Raw genomic sequence first — 24,683 nt, 5'->3', positions numbered from 1 at the left:
ATAAATAAATAAGTAAATAAATAAATAAATATGCCCCGCCTTACCTGAGAAAAAGGTTCTGTGTCCCATCTCACTACATGTGAAAATGACTACGAAAGAAGTAGGCCAAATTTCAGTACATTTAAAGTTGTGTCCATGTTATGCTCGAATTCGGGACCCCCAAAAGACCACCAGAGACCCAAGATAGATGTAAGCAGCAAAGAGGTGTTTATTGCAAGCTAGCTCGGTCCTCCGCGCGCGCACACACAGCAACTGGTGACGCTGAGAGGCCCCGAGCCCAGGGTTTGCAGCAGTTTTATACACTCTTTGGAGAAGGCAGGGACCCCCACATACATCATAGCATCTCTTAGCAAATCATTACACACTGTGGGAAAATCAAATAACAACTCTAAAACATGATTAGCACATTCACTGGCGGGAACAAGTTGGGTAAGGGTGATTGGTCAGTACAAAAGGGGTATTCATTTGAACTGATTGGACCCCCCACCTAGCCTAACTGAGTCAGGGACACCTGGCGCAGCAGATGTCTCCTGTTATTTGTAGATAAACAATTTAGCAGGGTGGGAATGTGCCTAGGAGCGCTCTGTGGGTCTTTCCAAGGACAAAGGTGATGTCCCTTCCTTGGACAGACTTTGCTCTGAGATAGAGGCTGGTTTTTCAGGACAGCAGAAAAGATTTCTCCTGGAGGAAGAAGGGGACCCAAGAGGTGGAATCCCTGGAAGTGCAGTTGTTTCCCCTTTTTATAGTTCTTTCAGTGACTGAATGTAGGTTGGAAGGCCTGAGGGGTGGGACTCAGGTGGGCCAAAGAAGTAATCTGGGCAGGAAGGACTTCATTAACATTTCTTTGGGATGGGCTATCTTCAAATCTGCTGGGGGCTGTTCATTAACATTTCTTTGGGATGGACTTTGGGCCTAGGGCTTTTCTGGGGACTTCATTAACATAACATGAGTTGTCCTACATTTCCCAGAATTCATTCTCAACATGGCCTCCATTTTAGATTTCACTCGATATTAGACCCGATTTACCTAACTACACTGACTACCTAATTTTAAATCTGGCTTCATTCCCCCCTCTAATTTTGGGAACTCCTTACTGCTGTAAGGAAAGAGGGCGAAGATCGTTCTGGCTTCTTCAGGCTGAAAGGGGACGATGTTGGGCAAGCAGTTTGGAGTCCCCTTTAACAATCGGGTCTATCGAGTGGTCCATGATAGAAGTCTGATTGAGAAGTAACAGGCTGGAGGGCCATTTGAGTGGATGGGTGGTCTATAAGAGAAACAAGAATTCATTAGTACTGGAACCAGATTGATGAAGCAATAAATGCCACAGCACAGGAATATGCCAATGAGTATGATACACCAAGCCTACCTGTGTAGGTTAGGAAAATCTGTAGGCCTCAAACTAAAAACTACTCTGGCAGTTCCTTTTAATAGTTATCAGGCATTTCTGTCTGAGAATCTTTTTTGCAGCCTCCAGTTTACTTATTCATTATTATTTAAAATGCCCAGGAATAGCTGTGTTTTGGTTTTAACTGTCTTTGCTAAGTGTTTAAGATGAAGTAGTCAAACTGACTTGTTTCTATCTATTGTTAACAGTCAGATGAGTTTCCCTGGGAGTCCTGGGGGAACTTTACAGCAGCTTCTCAGTTCTGCTAGTGCCATTTGCGCTAGGATGGGTCCAGGCCTTGCTTGACCATGTGGCTTCCCTTGGAAGCATCAGGGATGTCTCCCTTTTTTGATGACCCTCCTCTTCACAGCAAATGCACTGATTGGCTTTCTGTCCTAGTGGCCTCATTAATCTCCTTTGATCGGGAGGTTATGTGGCCCAGAGTTGCAAAGCTCTTTAGAGATGTCCCCTGTTCCCTGGATTCAGACTGACTCAGAGGGCAAGAGCCAAACATTGGTTTTCTTGGCCCTTTTAATTTAACTTTAATTTTAAAACTTAATCTTAAACATCCAGCAAATAAATTTCAACAGCCTTATATTAAGAGTACTGGGCTTTAATGTCTATCTCTCTATCCTGTAGGTGATAACTCATTATCTGAAATCAACCCAGGTTGTGTGTTCTTAAAGCAGTACCTCTGCAAAACATTAACAGGAAATTGTTAGACCAGGACGCAAGAAAAGACCACTGACTCCAATTAAAATCAAATTAAAGCAAGCTTATTATTTCGACCGGCCGGGCTGCCTTTCCCTCCCAAAACGGCGGGAACAAGACAGCAACTCCACCTTTCCCTCAGCCCAGCTTTATAGCCCAGAAAGTTACACAAAAGGAAGGTTACAGATAACAGAACTCTGACAAGCATCACACTAATGGTAGTTTACTTTTTTTTTTGCTGCCCCAACATCAGAATTTATGAGGACCATTAGAGCCTCAGAGAGGGTCGTTGTCTGTCCAGGGAAGGCCAATATTTATGAGGTGTCACTAAAGTTTCAGAGATGGCTGCTATCTGGTCAGAGAGCCAGGTATGGGTGAGTTCAAGTCACGGGCAGGCATTCCAAGCAGGTTCAGAATTTGCAGTAATTTATAGTAAAGCCGAAATTATCTTTTCATGGCTTTGTGGCAAGATGGCTCCCAATTTTAATAAAAGATCAGGTTCGGTCTATCAGCAATCTTTAGACCATTTATAAGAAAACTACAAAATAAAATTAACAAGAGTAAAAACATATTTAGTTCATGTAATAGCTACCTTGAATTTTGGCAGAGTTATACATTATAATCCCCTGTTTGAGATCCTAGTAATCGTGACAAAATCCAACTTTTGGATGAAAAACCAGCCTCTACCTCAGAGCAAAGCCTGTCCAAGGAAGAGACATCACCTTTGTCCTTGGAAAGACCCACAGAGCACTCCTAGGCACATCCCCACCCTGCTAAATTGTTTATATACAAATAACAGGAGAGATCTGCTGCGCCAGATGTCCGTGACTCAGTCAGGCTAGGTGGGGATCCATAGCAGCCCCCTAGCAGCCACCAATCAGCATGAGACAGGGAAATACCTGGGATGCCAGATGACCCTCCCAGTACTTTATGGTGGTTGATAACGTGTTGAGAAACCATACAGTTCAGCAGGAACACCCCTCTTGGCTTAAACCAATCAGTTCAAATGAATACCCCTTTTGTACTGACCAATCACCCTTACCCAACTTGTTCCCACCAGTGAATGTGCTAATCATGTTTTAGAGTTGTTATTTGATTTTCTGCAGTGTGTGATGATTTGCTAAGAGATGCTATGATGTATGTGGGGGACGGTCCCTGCCTTCTCCAAAGAGTGTATAAAACTGCTGCAAACCCTGGGCTCGGGGCCTCTCAGCATCACCAGTTGCTGTGTGTGCGCACGCGGAGGACCGAGCTAGCTTGCAATAAACACCTCTTTGCTGCTTACATCGATCTTGGGTCTCTGGTGGTCTTTTTGGGGTCCCGAATTCGAGCATAACAGTCCTTTAATAAACTTCTAATTTCTACTCTAAAACAAATAAATAAATAAATACAGGTGTTGTGTTCAGCTACAACTACAAAAAAAAAAGTTGTGGAATTTGTAGGCTACCAGCTGTGAACATCTTTGGCTTATTAGGTATTGCTAAATTGTTCTCCCAACCAGTTATATCAATTTAAACTCTCACTAAGCAACCCTAATATAAATCAGTACATCACCATTTTATTTGACCCTGAAATTTTCTCCTTCCATAGCATTTCATGGAACCAAATAGCAGCCTAGGATACCTTCATTTGCATTTTCCATTTCAATTCCACAAACATTTATTGGGCATCTGCTGTGAGCAAGCCCTGCAAAAATTCAGTTGCAAGCAGGACTCATTCCTGGCCCTGAGGGTTTATGGCTAGTGGGTGAGGCAGAACCAAGTATGCAAATGATTATCAACCACAGGAAATTGTCCATGAGTTACAAAGACTGTGGATGCTTCACTGCAGAAATGACTTTATTTTCTTTTAAATGAATATTTTAATTTTTATTCTAAACATAGAAAGTTTTTTTAAAAGAGAGAAAATTATAAGTCCAGAGACAATAGATAGATGTTCTGCTGCTGCTGGGGTGACTGGTTCTGAATGGGGAATGTGGTAGGGAGATGGCATTTAAGATGTGAAGAGAAGAGGACAGCAGAAGTCAGTGGTGGGGGGGATGTTATCTAGGATTTAACACATATGAGACAACAGCACCCTCCATTTCCAGAGTGGAAATTACAATGTTTAGGGAGTGGACTGTGGTTCCACCAGTCAGGCCAGGACTGTCACCTCTGTGGGTGCAGTTTGTATACATCTACAATGATGACCTCAAGGTTTTTTCTAGGTTTCAAACTTGGACAGTCTGGGTATAGTGGCATGTCAGAATGATTTGTTCAAAGCCGAATTATTCTATCTTGTTTTCTTTGATAACAAGTGAAGGAAAGCAACACCAAACCCCCATCCTTCCAGACAATAGTCCTTGCTCTCTTTGCTCTCCCATCCCCACCAGCTCCAGGGCAGTCCTGGGCAAGGGAAAGTCCACCCTGGAGGATTGTCTTCCCAAGCCTGGTTCTGATGACTTGGAAACTGGAGGTTCATCTGCCTCTGGAGACCAGCAGCAAATGATGGGAAAGTGCTGAGTGAGCTTTGCATGAAACCTGTTTTCAGGAGAGGGAAGTGGTTATTATGATGGCTCTGCCAACCTTCCTGGTCTTGGTGGGGAATTCTCTGCATGCCAGGCTACCTTCTGGAAGCCTAGGGACTCTGACCACTACTGCCCTTTCTTCACTAATTCATGAATCTGCTTCAGAGAGGAGAAACTTATTTGAAGGGGGCCTGTTAGGGCCAAAATCCAGGGATATCAGACCCCAGGCTGTACCAAAATACTGTGAGAGGCCAGAGCCTTAAGGCATCCTACCCATCTCTCCACACAGGTGGCCTGGAAATTTCAATCTCATACCTGGTGACTCACCATTCTGCCTTGACCCCAGAAGGCCCACCACTGTGAGAAAGTGTGTGTGATATTTCAAAGGTATAGCTGCTCTCTTAGCAGCAGCAGCCCTACCTAACGATATCTGCAATCCCACAGTTAGAAATTCTTCTCATTGATATTCTCCCTGACATAAAAATTTTTTTTCTGTTTTTTTTTTTTTTTTGGTGGTATTGAGCATTGAACCCAGAGCACTCTACCAGTAAACTATGCCCCCAGCCCCTTTTATTTTTATTTTCAGGCAGTCTTGGTAAGATTTGCTAGACTGGCCTGGAATTTCCAATCCTCCTGCTTCAGGCTTCTGAGGTATGTGCCACAACACCCAGCAACGTAAAAACATTTTAAGTCTTCTCTGTCACAGGGAATAAGATGGGATAAATTCAGGAAGGCCCTGTCCCAAGAGCAGGCTTCTGTGGGGCAGGAAAAGAAGGACACATATCTGGATGTGTAACTGATGTGATTCTGCAATCTGTATACGGGGTAAAAATGGGAGTTCATAACCCACTTGAATCAAATGTATGAAATATGATATGTCAAGAGCTTTGTAATGTTTTGAACAGCCAATAAAAAAAAGAATAAAAAAAAAAAAAGAAGGACACATATCCATGAAGTACCTGGAGGTGGGTGATAAGGGAGCTGGGAAGGGACATGAGGCACAGAAAGAGTGGCCTGAGACCGTCTGCCTTAGTTGTGCTCAGAGCCAGATCTGAGTGTGCTCTTCAGATTTTGAGAGCAAAAAACAGAATAAATTTTAATGCTTCTCCTTAATTAAATAATCAACATAGTGCCAAAAGAAGGTGCTTCAGGAGGTGACAGAGAGCATGAACTTTGTGATGAGACAAATTCAGGTCCAAGGCTTGTTCTGTTACCCAACTCTTTGAAGCAATAGTTTCCCCCTCTGTTAGAATGCTTTGAACAAACAAAAACAAAACCTACATCAACAGGCTGTCATTAGAATAAAGTGATAGAATGTATGGGAGGAACATAGCCCAATGCCTGCACATAGTAGCTCCACACCAAAGGCAGCCTTCCATTCCTTCTTTCTCTCCCTTCTTCCCTACTCTGTTTGGATGGTGAATCAGATGGGTCTTTGGCTGAAAGCATCAAAAACTGACTGAAACTAACCAAAAGAAGAGGGAGGAATGCATTGGGATTGCATTTGTTGGATAATCCCCAAACCAAACCAACAAACAAATTATCCTCAAGAAGGAGAGTGACCAGGATACCACAGGAATGAGAGACTGTGACACTGATGATTGGGAGACCAGAGCCTCACTGCCATCAGGTTCTGGCCATGGGTTTGTTCCCATTCCAGGTGCACAGGGCTGGTGCCCGCTCTTCTGGAAGGCTTATCTTCCCCAGCTGTCCAGGTTCTCATTACCCTCTCAGGAACTGGGCTCTAAATACCCTCAGGGATAAGGAGGACCCTAAACAGTCCTGGGCTGATCACATATAAGACCCAAACCTTGGTTACCAGCCCAGGACTCTGACCACTGTTTGGCATAGTTCTAATTCAACAAAAGAGCATCACGGTGAAAGGCTGGGGAGGGTTTTTTCCCTTTATATTACTTTAATCATTTTTTTCATCTGGAGGATTTTTTTTGCATTATTAAAGTCAAAATACAATCATTCCTTGATATCTGAGAGAAGTGGTTCCAGAATCCCTATATAAATCAAAATTATTATATGAAATGACATAGTATTTGCATGTAGCCTATGTACACCCTTCTATATAGTTAAATAATCTCTATAGATTGCTTGGAATACATAATTTAGTGTAAATGCTAATACAATGTTACGCTGTTGGGTTTTTTTTTTTTTTTGCCAAGAATGCATAAATGAATGTAATAGTGAGAAAACATTAAACAAGTCCAAATTGAGGTACATCCTTCAACTTTGAGTCTGTAATATTTTTCATACTTTTTTTATTGGTGCATTATAGTAGTACAGAATGAAGGGGTTTGTTGTCACATATTTGTACATGTACACATATAACAATATAATATGGCAAATATCACTCCCCAGCATTCCCTCCTTCTACCCTGCCTCCCACCCCTGGTCCTTTTCTTCTACTGATCTCCCTTTGATTTTCATAAGATTCCTGTCCCCCCGCCCTTCTTTTCCTTTTTGCTCTCTAGCTTTCACATATGAGAGAAAACAAGAAACTTGCAGTGTGAGTTTGGCTTATTTTAATTAACATAATGATCTCCAGTTCCATCCATTTTTTTGCAAGTGGCATAGTTTCATTTTTCTTTATAGCTAAATAAAACTCCATTTTGTTTATATACCACATTTCATTTTCTTTATATATTCATCCGTTGATGGACACCCAGCAGGTTCCACAATTGGACTATTGTGGATTGTGCTGCTATAAACCTGGGTATGCATGTATCAGTATTGTATGGTGACTTTAATTGTTTAGGATAAATACTGAGGAGTGGTATAGCTGGGTCATATGGTGGTTCCATGCCTACTCTTTTTTTAAAATATTTATTTTTTAATTATAGGTGGATACAATGTCTTTATTTTTACTTTATGTGGTGCTGAGGTTGGAACCCATGCTAGGCAAGCACTCTACCTCTGAGCCACAAACCCAGCCCCCATGCCTACTCTTTTGAGGAACCTCCATACTAATTTCCATAGCGGTTGGACTAATTTATAATCCCACCAATAGTGTTACAATATTTTGTTAAAGGAATAATGAAAAAAAATTTAAGTCTGTACATGTTCAGTACAGGTACAATTTCTTTATCCTAAATAAATAAAAAATAAACAAATATATATATATATATATATATATATATATATATATATATATATATATATATATAAAGAGGGTTTTTTTTCTTTTGAGACAGGGCCTCGCTAAATTGCTGTCTGGCCTCAAATTTGCAATCCTCCTATCACAGCCTCCAAAGTCAATCTGATTATAGGAGTGTGCCGTCATGCCAGCCTGAAACAGTTTTGCTCTATTGCCCAGGCTGGCCTCAAACTCCTGGACTCAAGTGGTCTTCCTCTTTTGACCTCCAGGTGGTGTTCTTTATTTTTTCAACACACACACACACACACACACACACACACACATTTTCTACAAAAATAAGTCCATGGTGTAATGTTTTATCTTTTTCTTGTTTAATAATATATAAGTTTTCATTTGTCAACAGATACCCTGTCCTGACATGACTTTATTTTACTTTTTGTACTGGGAATTGAATCCAGGGGCTTTTTTGCCACTGAGCTTCATCCCTAATCATTTTTATTTGTTTATTTTGAGAAAGGGTCTCACTAAGTTGCTGAGGATCTAGCTAAATCGCTAAGGTTGGCCTAGAATTTGAGATCCTCCTATCTCAGCCTCTCGAGTCACGGGATTACAGGTGATCCGTTCCATGAACCACCATGCTCAGTCCTGACATAATCTTTTTTTTTAGTTGTAGATGGACACAAATATCTTTATTTTATTTATTTATTTTTATGTGGTGCCTAGGATCCAACCCAGTGTCTCACACATGCTAGGCAAGTGCTTTACCACTGAGCTACAACCCCAGCCCCTGACGTAATTTTTAATGCCTCGGAGGCATTTCATTGTTTGAAATTGCCATACTGGTAGTTACCATACTCTATTCAACATTTAGTGTGCTTCTGATTTTTCCCTATTATAAGTGGCAACATTGGATCCCCTTATTGGATTTCTTTCTTAGTTGCTTTGTAGGATTAATTCTTCAATAGAATTTCTGAATAAAATCAAAGAAAGAATTTTGCAGTAGTCTGATCAATTGCTCTCAAAAGATTTATTCCAATTTATACCCCACCTAGGACTGTTTGTGTGTCATTTCTATACAACCATGCCTACTCTGGGCACTTAAAAATCTTTCATCTTAGCCAATATGAGAGTTTTAATATATATTCTTACTTTAATTTTAATTGTTGTAATTTCTAGTGAGGTTGGGTGTGTATTAAGATGTTTATTACTATTTGTAACTTCTTTTGTGAATCACCTACCCATACTTTGTCTATTATCCATTTGGATATTCATCTTTAATTTGTGTGGAAACTTTCTGAATAAAAACAATACTATTTCCTTGTCTGTTACATGTTTAACAAATCTATTTTCTTAATTTTTTGTTTCCTTTTAGTTTTGTTTATGACTCATCCCCCTCCATCCCCAGCATATATAGTGAGGTTTTATGTAGTCATAACTATAATCAGTGAGGTGGATGGGCAATCCTGCCCACTTTACTTTGGTGCCTGACAAGCTTGCCTTGACTCTCTCATATTTTTTCTTATTACCAGTTGGGATCTCCCTGACTCCCCCAGATAAGGGATGCTCCTTGAGCTATAGGGCAAGGGCCAGTGTCTAGTCCTGCCTGTCCCTCCCTGGAGACTAGCAAGGTGAAGAACTCTCTCCTCACCCTATTTCAGGTTACTGACCTCAGGTCCAAACCCCACTGGCAAAGATGATTCTGATGATGATGTCAATGTACTGTCAAGTTCAGTCTCAGATAACTCAGTGGAATCCCCACTCCAAAGCTTTAGCTTTGGTCTCAAGCAGGACACTCAGAACTCTGCCAGAGTCTCTCAATGTACTGAGACTGCTCTCCAGGCTTGCCCTGGAGCAGCTCTGACATGAGCAACTTTCCTCTGTTGGCTAGGCTGGAGGCCCTCTAAGAAATCAAGGGAGGGAGGGAAGAGAGAAGGAAGGGAGGGAGGAACGAAGGAACAAAGGAAGGAATGAAAGAAGGAAGGAAGGAAGAGCAAGTGTTGAATCTCAGAACACAATATTCCAGGCCAGGTGTGGTAGTGTATGCCTGTAATCCCAGTGATTTAAGATGCTGAGGAAGGAGGATCCAAAGTTCAAGACCAGCCTGGGCAACTGAGTGAGACCCTGAATCAAAAAATTTTAAAAAAAGTCAGGGTATGTTGCTCAGTGGTGGAGTGCTTGTCTAGCATGTGGAGGCCCTGGGTTCCAGCCCAATATCAGACACACACACACACACACACACACACACACACATCGCATTACCCGTGCTCTGGTTTACTGAGCACTTTGAAGGAGATTGGAAGGGCCTCAGAAGCAAAACTTTCTTTCTGAACTTCTCCTGTTCTTTTTTCTTTCATTTCTCCCCAGAGGTTACAAAAAGTTTAATTCCTCCCTACCCCCAACAAATCATAAAATATAAAAATAACACTCTCTGAAGACTCCCAAGTGTCTGATGTCCCTGCCCTATTCCAGGAGGAAGGAATGCTGCACAGAGAGGTCTGGAGGAATGTGAACAGACAGGCCTTGCTGGGTCCCCTCCTTAGACTATTACCACTAGATCATTCTACATAGCTTCCATTCTTGATCAAACCAAAAGATAAAAAAAATCGTTATCTCTTGGTCTTTGTGTCTTCATTTATGATAGTTTCTATGTTGCATAAAACTTTAAATAAATAAGATCTTCATGCTTTTCTCTGTCTTTTGTTATAGGAATCCCAGCTATGCATCTTGAGATGGGTGAGGTAAAGTATCACATCTTCTTATCCCTGCACATGCAAGCCAGCAAGTACAATGACTGAGTTCCTACTGCGTGCTGGGTGTCTTCACTCAGGTGTCTCTATCCATCAATCACAATGACCCTGTACTTACTACTTTCCCATCTTGGGGATTAGGAAACTGAGTCTTAGAGGAGTAGGTTATTAGTCATTCCACTAACTCATGGAAGAACCTGGGCTTGAACCTACATTCTTTTTCTCCCAGGTTGATACCTGCTCCCCATAAGGCCTTCAGGCTTTGAGCTCTCTCCTTAGTTTCTGGGAAAATGAACAGGGAAACTCATTCACACTAGAGTTCAAATGACTGACATAGCTTTAAAATATTCTCTTTCCCATGGGGCTCCAAGATATGAGTTCAAATCTGACTTTACTTGTTGTAGGGGACAGACAAGGTAAGGCACCAAAGATAGCAGGAAACAGTTTTATTTGTCTGCAGCCAAATTCAGAGGGTACAGCTTTCGCTGTAATCAATTAATCCCCTGAAGCCCGACCGAGTTCAGGTAGTTTCAGAACTTTATACCCAGCATGTAAGGGGAGGGGCTCAGAAGTTCACAGTCTGCAGAAGTTCACAGAAAAGCAGCTTTTTTCTTTCACTGTTTTGGGCAAGTTAACCCTTCAAGGACAACACCTGAGAAGGGGAGAGCTTCTTCTTCCCTTTCTTTCCTCCCCCTGCCAGTTGTTACCATGGAGCCCAATTGGTAACTTCTCTTAGAAATGTAGACATCTTTGTGAAGCTCAGCTCAAGGCCAGAGGCCTTGTTAAAGGATATTTTTTCTTTAAATCACATTTTGCATTTGCAAACACACTTCTTCAAACTACTATACTGGGTACATGTTTGTGAAAAACAAGCAAAGGGATGTTCAGCACCTGACGTGCTGATTTCTTCCAGGCCAGTAGCCAAGTAAAATAGATTAACAGGAAAATAGGAAGTTTACCTACATTGAACTTTTCTGTCGAGACTCTTTTGCGTATAGTCCTAAAATCAATGATGGTGAAGATTTCTGGAGAAGCTTAGTTAAGATGTTCTGTGGAGGAGGGGGTGCCACTACATACTCTGTTTCACTTGCAACCTAGGATGGCCAGGGCCATAGAAAGTAGCTTAATTAGACTAATGCTTTTGGAAATTTCCCCAAAAGCTGAGACATTTCCCTTTAAGTCTCACTGGAAAGTTCCCAAGAGCCTACTTCCCTGTGCCCTTTCCCGGTTGGCTCCTGGCCAGTCTGGAGGACAAGGAAAAGATGTGAGAGCAATAGTGTCTAGGAGCCTGTCCTTCCATCCCCAACTTGTCAATGGCCTCTGCAAAGGTCTTGGGATTCTTCTAAGGCAGGGGAGGGTGCTGAGAGCCATTGCCAAGTAGGTATGACGTATGGCATGACCCAGGTCATTTGCAGTGACATTGCATGTAAGGTGACCTTGCTCAAGGACCAGGGCGGATCCAGGTTTAGGGTGTATCCTGCTGGGATTAGGGAGTATCCCGCTCCTTGGGTTTAGGACGGTTCCAGGTTTAAGGTGTACCCTTCTGGGAATAGGGCGTATCCTGCTGCCTCAGGCACACGCCCGCTCCTTGAGTTCCCATTGAGTTCTCTTGGGATTCAGAGAGTATTTGGGATTCAGAGCCCGGTGGAGTGTGTGGATTTGGCCCAGAACGTGGATTTGCCCAGAACGTGTGTGTAAAGTGCCGGTGACAGTTCGAGAATAAAGAGTTGCTGTTTGAATCTACAAGGTGTGTGGTGGCTCGTGATTTTGTGCCCAGCCAGACTGCGGCATTTGGTGGCCTGTATGCAGAACGTCTAAAGCTTGGAGGTAAGTGAAATTGCTCGCCCCGAGGGAGAGCGAAAGAATGGGTGACCATTTAAAAAAACAATGTGTTCCTGTTTTGATTTATTTTGTTTTTATTTCAAGTTGCCTGTCCCTAGAACATTCTCAGGCAAACTGGGGAAAATGGTTGGCTCAAAGTTTGAAGTTGTTCACCCCCGAGGAAGAGAAATTGTTAGAGGAAAGAGGCACCCCAGTAAGACCAAGAACAGTTAAGGCATATGTTGATACAATACAAAAATGTAGCCCATGGCTTTTTAAAGACGAGTTATTAAGTATATCAATGGGACCATCATGGTATCCTGTAAAAGGATTTTTCTTCAACAAGAAAGAGATGGCTAGTTCTGTTTACTACATTTGTCTAAGATCTTGGTTTTTACAGACATCTGATTAATTTACAAAGCTAAAGTGTTAAAATATCAACCACTAAATATAAAATCAAGTGTTCTTTACTTATTAAGTTACATAAGGTAATATATTTAAACATTATGTGTGTTTTCATAATTTGGTAAGTGGAAAAAAGGTTTAATATTGCTTTGGTCTGTGTCTTTGCTAAAACAAGGTTACTAAGAGTTAAGATTCTATCATGTGTAATTTATATACAAAGAGTATAAGAAGTTTTAGTTGGGTTTCAATTATAGTATTATACTACCATAAAAAAAACATGAAAGTATTTCATCTTATTAAAGTGGAGTAATTTGTCTAAATCAGAAATTTTATAAGAGTTGTTTCAGAATGTGAATTTATAAAAAGGGTTAATGGCTAAAAAAGAGATATTAAAAGATTCAAGATGTGGAAATATATTTTAATATGGAAGGTTAAAAGAAAAAGAAATGTTTCTAGATGAGATAATCTCTGTGTGGTAAAGTAAAAAGTTGTAAAATGCCATTTAAAAAGATTTTGAGGAAACTAGACTTACTTTAAAAGCTCGAGAAAGGAAGAAAGAAGAAAAAGGTATTTGTACATGGCAGATTGAGACAAAGCTTCTTAATGGAGTAAAAAAAAAAGCCTTTAGTTGAGGGGCAGCCATATAAACTAACATTAAGCGATTTAAACAGAATCTAAGCCTCGTTTAAAAGAGTGAAGCTGTAGGTGGTGATAAAGTACATTTAAAATTACAGTATAGATGATAATTGAAAGGCTTTAAAAGGTTAAATTGAAGGTGGTTGAGATACCTTCATGGCGGAAAAAAGAAAAAAGAGATATAAAAAGATTCAAGATGTGGAAATATATTTTAATATGGAAGGTTATAAGAAAAAGAAATGTTTTTAGATGAGATAATCTTTGTGTGATAAAGTAAAAAGTTGTAAAATGTCTAAGTAAGTTGCAAAAGGCTTTAAAAGGTTAAATTGAAGGTGGTTAAGATGCCTTCATGACGGAGGAAAGATTGCGTCATTTGAAGCCTAGTTAATCTTAAAGGCATTACTTAAAAAAAAAATAAACACATGAAAATGGGAAGATAATAGGATAAAAGATACTTAGATAAAGAAGATTAAAAATTTGAAGTGAAAACCTTTAAAGACAGAAGTATAGAAAGTTAAAAAGAAAAAAAGATAGAAAAGATGTAGGAAGATAAAAAAGATGTAGGAAGACAATAATTTTAAACCCACAAAATAGGATACAAAAGAAAACTAAGAGGAAAAAAAAAAGCAACTAAGGGTGAATGTACAAACCTTAGGGAAAAAAAAAACTAGAAGATAGAAATAAGATAAAAAATGGTTGAAAATGTCAAGTAAGGTATTTCAGATAGAAATGCAAAAAGCTAAGACAACTATTAGATACAGACATATACTTATTAAAGCAAAAAGGGAATTGGAAAGGGGTATATATCCCCCAAAGATAAACTTAAAATAACCCTTTTTACTCTAAACTTTTTAAATTTGGATTCATCAGGACTTAGTGCTGCAGAAAGGCATATGTATCCAAAAAATGTACATAAGCCTAAGGTACTTTGGAAGGATATTCTAACAGGACAATGGAAAGATCCTGACCCAGTGATTGTCTGGAGTCGGGGTTCTGTTTGTGTTTCCACAGGGAGAACAGCAACCGATTTGGATTCCAGAGAGACTAACCAAAGCAATTTCTACAGACCAAAAAGAAGACGATTTGACTCAAATTCATAACAGCTGATATCCAGAGCTCCAGCTTGGCTATTCTTACATCTGCGACAGTGATTAACCAGGATGCTTTTTTCAATATCTATTTTATTATTGCCTTTTCCCACATCATAAAGTTCTATTTTATTTTTTGAGCTCATACAAACCTAGGTTAATGTTTTTCTGATCAGTTTTATTTTTTGACTGTGGAGTTTTTAAACATTGCAATGGAGATTTCACCTAGGTAAAGCTACAAGGCCTTTACTATTGTCTTATGTGTTGTACGTTTGTGTGCACTCTTGTGTTTTGTGTTGTATGTCTGTGTGTGCATATGTCCATATTTCATATATGAGGAGCGCTCATGAAAAAATGGATCCGAATTATTTTTTTTTATTCACGTGATTTAAATGGTTTAATTTAAATTAGGTAAACAGCTGTTAAGGATTGTTTTTAAAGGAGGTTAACAGATCTGTTTGTTTACTTTCACCTTTCCTTTTCATTATATTTAATACTTCTTTTTCAGGATAATGTCTCTTTAGCATCATTGCCAGAATTTCTATCTTCATCCCAGTGCCGGTGAAGACAAAGATAAAACCAAACTACAGCTTCTATGATAGCTATCACAGTAAACTGTATAAACTGATGCATCAATGAATATAACTCAACAAGTAATGCTCAATCAAGGAGTCGACTTACTTTGGGAGGAAACGGACATATTGATAGATTCCTCCACTTTGAACTGCTTGCAGAACTTGCCTGGACTATGTAACTATCGTTTGGTGCAGCGAATTGTGGTAGTGCTGGCACATCTTTGCTGATAGTGTCACCAGTGATGCAATTTTTCCTAAGGAGCCGTCAATTGGCTTGGTGTCGTGGCATTTCTGTATCCTCCTCCCTTCTGCTAGTGATGGTCTAAAATTTGGGGGCCAACAGAGGTGAGGCAAAGAACCTCACCCCCCACTGGCACCAAGGCCAAATTTGGGGGCCAACAGAGGTGAGGCAAGAACCTCACCCCCCCACTGGTGCATAGGCCTATCCACAAGTATGGCTGTATGCTGGACTGGTAGTCAGTGACGGGTATGATCCAATTGCAGTGGTATCAACCTAAGACAGGAAGCTGACGCCTAGAGGTCAGTCTTTCCCATGACGGGTAAGAACCATATGTTGAATTGGACAACCTACCAGGCACGGTCCATTGCTTGTTGTTTAATTAATCAGAAGGGGGGAGATGCTGAGAGCCATTGCCAAGTAGGTATGACGCATGGCATGACCCAGGTCATTTGCAGTGACATTGCATGTAAGGTGACCTTGCTCAAGGACTAGGGCGGATCGGGATTTAGGGCGTTCTGGGTTTAGGGCGGTTCCAGGTTTAAGGTGTACCCTGCTAGGAATAGGGCGTATCCTGCTGCCTCAGGTGCGCCCGCTCCTTGAGTTCCTGTTGAGTTCTCGCAGGATTCAGAGAGTATTTGGGATTCAGAGCCCGGTGGAGTGTGTGGATTTTGCCCAGAATGTGAATTTTGCCCAGAACGTGGATTTTGCCCAGAACGTGTTTGTAGAGTGCCAGTGTGAGTTCGGGAATAAAGAATTGCTGTTTGAATCTACAAGGCTGTGAGTGGCTCGTGATTTTGTGCCCAGCCAGACTGTGGCAGGAGGGTGGATGGGAGTGGGGAATGGGGAGACACTTATTCTGATGTGTGTGACTTAAAGGAGCCAGGCCCTAGTGTTAATGTGGTACGAGAACAGAAGCAAGGTACATTTCCAAAAGCACTGTGGAGCTCCACAGGGGCCACTACAATGGAATCATTTCTCTCTCATGGTCTCCAGGTTTGAGGAGAGAGTGGATTTTAATCCTGTTTCTACTGCTGAGTGCTTGGGAGGAATTAATCTCGGGAATCTTGGCTTCCTCTTGGTAAAATGGAAACACTACTGTTGGGCCATGGTGAGAACTGAAAGAGGCAATAAACTGAGAGAGTCCAACAACTCAGGCTGTAGCTTCCTTCACTGGCAGTGTCTGCCCAGAGCAGTGCGTTGAGAAAGTTAGTAGCAAAGAGTATTGGGATGAGATCTGAGCTCTAGCCAGTGTAGATCAGTGGCATGGAATGCGGGAGTCTCAAGGAAGGGTGTTTCAGCTGCACAGTATGCATTCTCACCAGGGCCTTCTGGGCTAGCCACTGCATGCTAGGCCTGCTGTTTTCACCCATCTCCGTGTTGCTCCTAACCACCAGGAACCCAGAGGTGCTACTGCAGCTGGAGGCCGCTCTGGTCGAGGAGCATCCCGGCCTGCAGGTGGTACAGATACCCACCTGGGCTTGGATGCTGGCTTGCAACAGCTGCTCTCATCCCCACATGACCTCCCCAGACCCGAAGGGCTTCAGCGATTGCTGTTTATAAATGATGTGGCCACTCTCGGGGATTTTCCAAAGGCTTCCTGAACCTGAATGACCCAGCTGTAGCAAACAGCTACTGGGCTATGAACTTCCACACTCTGCCTGACCTCCAGCCTCCTGAAGGCCTTCCAGGACTGTCCTGGCTTGAATAGGACTGTGACTAACATCTATTCCACCTGTGCCCTAAAGCCTTTCAAGGGCAGGGCGTTGTACTGTGCAGGGAAGGCTGCTCCGTGCAATGATGCTCCAGGTCCTGGCTGCCGAGGAACCTAGTGTGAGGATGCTGAGCTATGACCCAGGTGTCCTGGACACAGACATGCAGCAGTTAGCCCATGAGACCTCTGTAGATCCAGGTTTATGAAAAAGGCCACAGATCTGAAGACAATGTTGATGCTGGTGGATTGCCTGGAAACTGCTGAACTTGCCACAAGCAGACACATTGGAGTCTGGAGCCCATGTGTCCTTCTAGTAAATAGCTCATGTCCTTGACTTCTTGGGCCTTTTGGCTTCTACTTTGGGGCACATCACATGAGCCCTGTGGCTACCCAAATCCTTTCACAAAGGCCCTGCCAACCCTGTCCAATGCAGACTACTCATACCTACTGCCCTGCCCTCAAAGGCAACCAGTGGGAGTGGCTGGTACCACCAGTTGACAGGATCTGTGTCATGCAGCCTGGATGATAAGGAGGCCTGGAGAGAGGTTATGGGTGTTGTAGTTCTCTATCCCCAGGGACAGAATTTTAGGTATAGGAAGAGCAGGAAAAGCAGCTGAAACACTGAAGAAAAAAGTTGAATCTCTTGCCCTCAGCTAGTCTGTGGGAAAGGAGGACTGATCTAATGTGAAGCGTGAGGGCCCGTGCAGATTCACAGGTGGCCTGGAGGGAAAGGAGGGCAGAAGAGTTTCCAGCCCACAGAGATGCTCCTTGCTCAGCTTAACGGGAGCTTCTGTTGAATTTCCTGTCCTTATCCTGATGCCTTCTCTCCTTTAGAACCCCTCTTCTCTCTAGGTTGGGAGTGTATGTACACAAAGAAGGCAGATACAAATAAAACACAGCTCAGTCTTTAAAAAAAAAAAAAAAGTGTTGGGATCTACCAGTTGTCTCCCCTGGATAAGAAGAGGGAGGTGGACACACAGCTAAACACCTCTGGCCTGGGGCATAGTAAGTGTTAAATAACTAGGAACTCCCTTCCCCCCACTTTTGGGAAGTTACCTTCCCCACTTGTCACTCCCTTTCCTGCATGAGCCTGGGTATCACCTGTCCTCTGATCCCAGACACAAACTCATCTGAGGTTTCCATTCCAAAGAAGCCTGGATTCCAATTGCAGAATCCTTCCTCCTTTATTTGTCTCAGGACACATGTCATAAGAGCATTAGGGTGACCAAGTGAGAATTTACTTTAGATGGAAGAACATGTCTAAATGTACATTGAATCCTCCTGCCTCAGTCACTAGGTTTCAGTCACTCTGGAATTACAGAGTTCACCTGCATTTTTGTCATATGAGGTCAGGTATGGAATTTTCCACTTGTGGATCATGTCAGAGCTCAAAAAGTTTCAGATTTTAGGGTTGGGGGTTGTAGCTCAGTGGTAGAATACTTGCCTAGGACATGTGAGGAACTGGGTTTGATCCCCAGCACCACATACAAATAAATAAAATAAACGTATTGTGTTCATCTACAACTAAAAAAATTATTTAAAAAGTTTCAGATTTTGGAGCATTTTGGATTTCAGATTTTTAGATAAGAGATGTTCAATCTGTATACAAATGTATGTGTATGTACACATATATACATGCAAATCTTATTGCATTTTATAACTTGATGTGTTTTCCAGTGAACATGCATTATATTTTTTAATGAGAAAATAGTTATGAATCAATACATTTCCCTGGTTTAAAAGTTATATCAGTGTTGTTGTTTTTTTTAAGTACTGAAATCTAGTGCTGTGGTAGTGGCTCAGCAGTAGAGCACTTGTCTAGCTAGGCACTGGGTTCATTCCTCAGCACCACATAAAAATAAATAAATAAATAAATAAATAAATAAAATTTTTTAAAAGTACTGAAATCTATATTGACAGAGGATCACAATACAGATTAAACAGCTCAAATGTCCTCCAACCTCCCCTTAATCATTTAGATCCCATGAATTTTTTTTTTTTTTTGATACTGAGGATTGAACACATGGGTGCTTAATCATTGAGTCACATCCCCAGGCCTTTTTTATATTTTATTTAGAGACAGGGTCTTGCTGAGTTGCTAAGTGCCTGCTAAGTTGCTGAGAATGTCTTTGAACTCACCATCCTCCTGCCTTAGCCTTTGGAGCTGCTGGTGTTTACAGGTGTGCAGCCTCGGCGTCCAGCAGTCCCAGGAACTCTAAAGTATTGAGAACTCCCAAAGAATCCAACTTAGTTTCTCTCCTCTTAACACCCATTTAATAATTACCTTGCAATTTGGCTCTGCACCAGGTGTCAGGAGTTGGGCTGGAGAAATCATGATGGCTATCCTCAAGGGGTTGGGCAAATGAAGTACAGAGACAAATGCCCTTCAGTGGATGGATGGTATTTAGAGATGCAAGAGGGAAAATGTAGAGTGAGGCCTCCCAGCTGGGCAGTAGACCCTCACAGGCTACAACTTGTGTTTCCCACTGTCCTCTCAAGTTTTGCTAAGGCTTGGGTTCCCCAGATCTGCTGTGGGGGCTCAAGCCCCTGCAAGGGCAGCTCTCTAATGAGGACCCCTCTTCCCTGCTGACTCCAGGGGACACAGCTGTGAAGACCTAGGTCCCTGGGGTGGGGGTTCAGGGGACCAGTGCTAGGCTTCTATTAGCATATTCCCCTCATATCCCCTGAGGCCCAGCAGGAGTGCTGGCCCTAAAGAACCCACTCCTGCCTGTGGAGAGCAGCTCCTAGCCCGGGGGATGAGTGAACCCACTTCATCAGGTCTTAGTGAGAGGCAGCCTTGGCAACTGAATCCCATGGGAGGGAAGGTGTGCCTAACAGCTCCCTGTGGACTTAACCTGCAGGTGTCCTCACTGCCAAGGGTTATTTAGGGTAGGGGACCAGCTGCTCCCTGGTGCCAATGAGATCAGAAAGCAGGGCTGAGGTGTGGAGTATGGAGACCTGGGCTCTAGTTCTGACTCTACCTGGGCAAACATAGCAATATTTGTTCCCTACTGTGTGCCAAATACTCTGCAACATCTTTTTTTTTTTTTAAGTATTTTCTCTCTTTTACAGGTAAGGAAACTGAAGCCTAGAGAAGCTCCCTAAGTTGCCCAAGATCAACAACTGGAATCTCAGTCCAAGTCTCTGGCTTCAAATCGGGTGCTCCCCCTCCCCATGACCTCTGTCCCTTCATCTCCATCTCTTCCTCTTCCTGTTAAAGGGGCTGGACTCACTGCAGGTACAGGCAGGAAGGGAGCCCTTCAATTGAACAAGTCTATCCATGCCCTGCACCCACCCAGGGGTTTACAGACATTGCCACCAGGGCAACAAGGCTGGCATTTCCCACTCTGGACTATTTGTTCTTTCTTACTCTTTCTCCTCTTCCCTCCTCCCCATCTTCTCCGCACCCCTCCCACTTCCTCCTCCTTCTCTCTCTCCAGCTGAAACTGCAGAATCTTCTTCAGAAGGAAAATTCAAATAAAGGGAAGCTGTGCCTGGAGCTGGTTTCTTTAAACTTTCAGGGATTCTGTAGGTTTGGTCTTTCCCACCAGAAGCTTTCCAAAGCCACTCTCTTCTCCCCATTGCTGCCCTCTGCCAGGATTCTGAGGCTGCACTGTCCCACAATTTTACAGCCCTTTCCCACTCACATTTCACCATCCTCTCAATAGTCTTTGTTGCTGTGGTGGAAGAGAGGATTCAATGGGCACACAGTCCCCTGCCCACTTGACAGATGAGGAAACTGAAGCCTCACAACTACTTGGAGGCAGGTCATCCATCTGAGTCTGGCTCTTTGCTTAGGTGAATAACCATGGCATGGATCTACTCATGCTATGTCCCATTGTCTAACTTTCTTTTGCTGAAGCTGACTAGATTGGAAGAATAGCCTGACTCCATGGGTTTCCCAGGTTAGTGCCAGAAACTCCCAGGTTAGTTTTCTGCAGAAACTGAGGATATCCTCTGTTCCACTCCTTCTGACAAAAATGCCTCATATAATACTAGAAACATCTGGGCATCAGAAAATACTTCCTGTACTACAGTGCAGCTCAGTGATGGAGTGTTTTCCTAGCATGCTCAAGGGCTCTGGGTTCAATCCCCAGCACTGCAAAAAAAAAAAGACCAGCTACTTGTCTGGCCTCCCTCCACCCCAAGGCAGAAAATTTCCCCAGTAAACGTGCAGTCCTGCAGAGGGAGGTTGAGGTATGACTCTGGAACTAGGGCTTTGTTGCAGCACTTGGGATCAACTGAATCAGGGAAACCAAACACTGGCCATTCTCCTTCCAGATAAGCTGAAAGTTTCCTTTTATTCTTGTCGAGGGAAGGAGCAGGCTTTGCCAGGTGACAAAAATGCTAATGAGGGGGCTGGGGTTGTGGCTCAGCAGTAGAGTGCTCCCTCGCACGTGTGCAGCCCTGGGTTTGATCCTCAGCACCATATAAAAATAAATAAATAAAATGAAGGTGTTTGGTCCAACTACATCTAAAAAATAAATATTTTAAGAAAATGCTAATGAAGACCCAAGAGAGATTGTGCCTGGTGGAAACAGTACTAAACTCTGAGTCGCATAGGGCTCTGCCTATTCCCAGAGGTGTGACCTTGGGCAAATCAGGCTGCCCCTCTGAGCCTGCCTCATGGTGTTGTTGGGAGCAGATGAAGCAATGTTTCAACTCAGTGGCTTTAGAAAGATGCTTATTATATATTGGTATGAAAATCAGTTTACAGAAGATATGCAAAGTAGACCCTCATTACTGTGAAACATAGAAAAATAGTTGAAAGCCTTATACCACAATGCTAACAGCACTGAGTGATGGGATCATGGATGTCCTATTTTCTCCTTTTTGCTTATCTATATTTCTAATTTTTTTCTATGGTAAGTATATATATTTATCACATAATGCTGTGTAACAGACCAGCTCAAAAGCTCAGTAGATTACAATACAAAGATTTATTCTCAGACTCACAGCTCTACAGATCAGCTGCAGTTTGACTGATCTAGGTTGGGCATGACAGGGCTGTAGGGCCTGCTCTGTCTCAAGCTGCAGGTCTATTGAGCCTGGCTCTTCACTAGGACCAGTTCCACATGTCTTCATGCTGAGGCCCTGGCTGGAGGGGGCAATAGCTATCTAGGGTTTATTTCTCCTTCCTGATCACCTTAGTCCAAAAGACAAGCCCAACTATACAAGCACATATAAAGCCTTTGCTTAGCTCATTTCAGTAACATTTCTTTGGCTAAAGCAAGTCACATGGCCAAGCTCAACCTCGAGGAGTCAGGAAAGTGTTGTTACCCACAGTGGGAGTATTATGGTAGTGAATATATGTACATTAAGAACACAAATTGTTACATATTACTTGTATAATACAACAAACATGTGTTTTGCAATGTATGTTCAGAGTATCTACCAGAGTATCCTGTAGGGTTCTCCAAAAACAAGATAGTGGAGCCACTGTATAATCTTGTAGGCTCACCCTCTTCCTCTGCCTTCTCTCACCCTTTAACATAATGAGATACCACCATTTGTGGCACCTATAGTTTCACAAATGAAGGTTAAAAAAACCAACATAAGTTTGCCCCAATTATTGCCAAAGGCCAGACCCTCACTAGTTCCCACCCAGTGACCAGCTCCAGTCACTTCCGTTGATCTCCTGTCTTTTTACTTCTTTCATTTCACCTGGCCAGTCATTCAAAATTTATTTATTGAGCACCTGATGGTGCTCTTCTAGTCATGGGGTTGTATTTGTGAACAAGGCAAGTTTCCCTGAACAAGGAAGCCTTCTTTCATAGGGTTTGTGTTCCAAAATAAAATAATAAACAATTTAGGTTATTTTGATTTTAATTATGTATACCCAAATTAGGGTTTGCATTCCAGTCAGGAGGCGAGGTGGCTGCTAGGTGTGGGAGGAAATGCAAGAGAGCCAGAAATTATCATTGAGTGTGAGTGTTAAGAAGTGAATAAAATAGGATAGTGCACGAGGGAGCAATGGCGCAAGGGTTGGCAAAGATGGTGGGGTTCCCAGAAGGGGTACTGTTGGAAGTTTTTGGAAGATGTCTCTTGGGTTCTCCAGATCTTGACTCTGAGTCTCACTCGACAATTCTACTTAAAAATTTCCACCACTTGCTCTGCACTTTGGACTGCATGGGGGCCTTCCTGTCCTACCTGTCTTTTAGGACCCAGCCCAGTTTCTCATGGATGCCTGGACCTTAGCTAGTCCTCAACAAAAAGGAAAGCCACCAAACCCTATTAGATCAAACCAAGCACATTTACTGAGCTCCCATCATACATAAAGCAAGCAGGCATTATTGCTTAGCTTCTGGAAGCCAAGCCAACAGTTACTTGTTGAGTGTTTATTGTATATCCAAAGCAACAAGTGTTTATTTACTGTCTTCCTGGAATTGAGGAGAATACAAAGGTAATTGCTGCTGCTTTCTAGGAAGTTGCAATCAGGTTGCAGAGGCAAAGGTTACAAAAAAATAGACCAATGGCTATGAAAAGAAGTACTGGTTATCATGAGGACTTGTACAGAATACCCCTTTGAGAAGAAAGAGCTGGGGCTATAGATCATTGTAGAGTAGAGAAGCCATAGAAGGCTTTATGAAGGAGGTGAGACTTGAGCTGGCAGGGGTCAATAGGATTTATTTATTTATTTGTTTATTTACTTATTTATATTTACATATGTGCATACATACATACTGGGGATTGAACTTAGGGGCACTTTACCCCTGAACTACATCCCCAGCCCATTTTACCTTTTATTTTGAGACTGGGTGTCACTAAGTCGCCCAGACTGGCTTTGAACTTGCAATCCTTCTGCCTCAGCCTTCCTGACTCACTGAGATTACAGGCCTATACCACTGTGATTTAAGATTTAGATAGAAAAAAAAATAGGGGGGAATAAAGCTGAGTGGTAGAGTGCTTGCCTCGCATGCATGAGGCCCTGTGTTGGATCACTAGTACCTCCAAAAAAAAGAAAAGATAGGGAATGGGGTAGCCTGGCCTGGGCCTGGGTGTTTGCATTTTGGAATTCTACAGGATCATTCCTTATTTGGGGCTGGTGCTCTCTTCTCCCTGATGTGCCAGCATTCTTGTAACACCCAGCTATTCCATGACCATGTTTCTTCTGGACCAAAGCTGGATTTCTTTGCAGACCATAATTTGCCCGTGTGATGGAGGGCTGACATCATCTGACTAAGGTCAGAATGGGTAGCCTTGTGAGAAGGTGTTTGTGATAAGGGCATAAAAACCATGGAGGTTGGCATTAGGATGTCCAAGTGCAGCACATTTATAGTCCAGGTGTTATCTCATCTCCTAACTGAGGAATCTTTAAAAACAGTCATGTTCCTCTCCTCTACTTGGGGCCTTGAGACAGCAGCCACAGCTACTACTCATTTGATTCAAGTATGAACTCAATGGTTTTTTAATAAATTTCTGAAATTTTCTGACATATCATTCTTTTGTTGACTTGGTTGCTAATAATATATTCTGCTTTCCAGAAACTACTCATGAAGAACTCTGAACTGATAAAATGACTCCATTAAAAAATTGTCATTTTCAGGAAAAAAAAGAAAAAAAGGGGGAAAAAAGTAGAGGGAATTTCATCAAAATAGAAGAAAGATAGGTAGAGTAGACCAAGGGGATTGAGGAGAAGGATGAAGGGATGGGAAAGGGGGAAAACAGTGGAATGGATCTGACTGAACTTTTGTATATGTATGCAGGGATGTGACAAGTTGGGTCCCCATATCAGGTTTATCCACACGACTC

General features: G+C 42.3%; 1 protein-coding gene and 1 pseudogene across 4 annotated transcripts in view; both read left to right on the top strand.

The window, feature by feature from the left end:
• Dapk2 (death associated protein kinase 2) overlaps positions 1-15,993 on the top strand; it is a 160,381-nt gene extending 144,388 nt beyond the window's left edge. The window contains exons 12-14 of one of the 4 annotated variants that reach the window (XR_011706681.1): positions 10,414-12,281; positions 14,328-14,633; positions 14,913-15,993. The gene's annotated coding sequence lies outside the window, so the exon portion shown is untranslated. Of the gene's footprint in view, positions 1-10,413; positions 12,282-14,327 lie in introns of all 4 variants that reach the window. The other 3 variants (XR_011706683.1, XR_011706682.1, XR_011706680.1) reach the window with 3 other exon arrangements.
• Positions 15,994-16,564: 571 nt separating this feature from the next.
• On the top strand, positions 16,565-17,245 carry LOC114084923 (sepiapterin reductase pseudogene; annotated as a pseudogene).
• The last annotated feature ends 7,438 nt before the right edge of the window (positions 17,246-24,683 follow it).

Source organism: Marmota flaviventris, chromosome 2 (genome assembly GCF_047511675.1).
Source record: "Marmota flaviventris isolate mMarFla1 chromosome 2, mMarFla1.hap1, whole genome shotgun sequence".
NCBI classification, from domain to species: Eukaryota; Metazoa; Chordata; class Mammalia; order Rodentia; family Sciuridae; genus Marmota; species Marmota flaviventris.
Note: the sequence above shows the minus strand (reverse complement) of the source record. Positions and strands in the feature narration are given on the sequence as shown.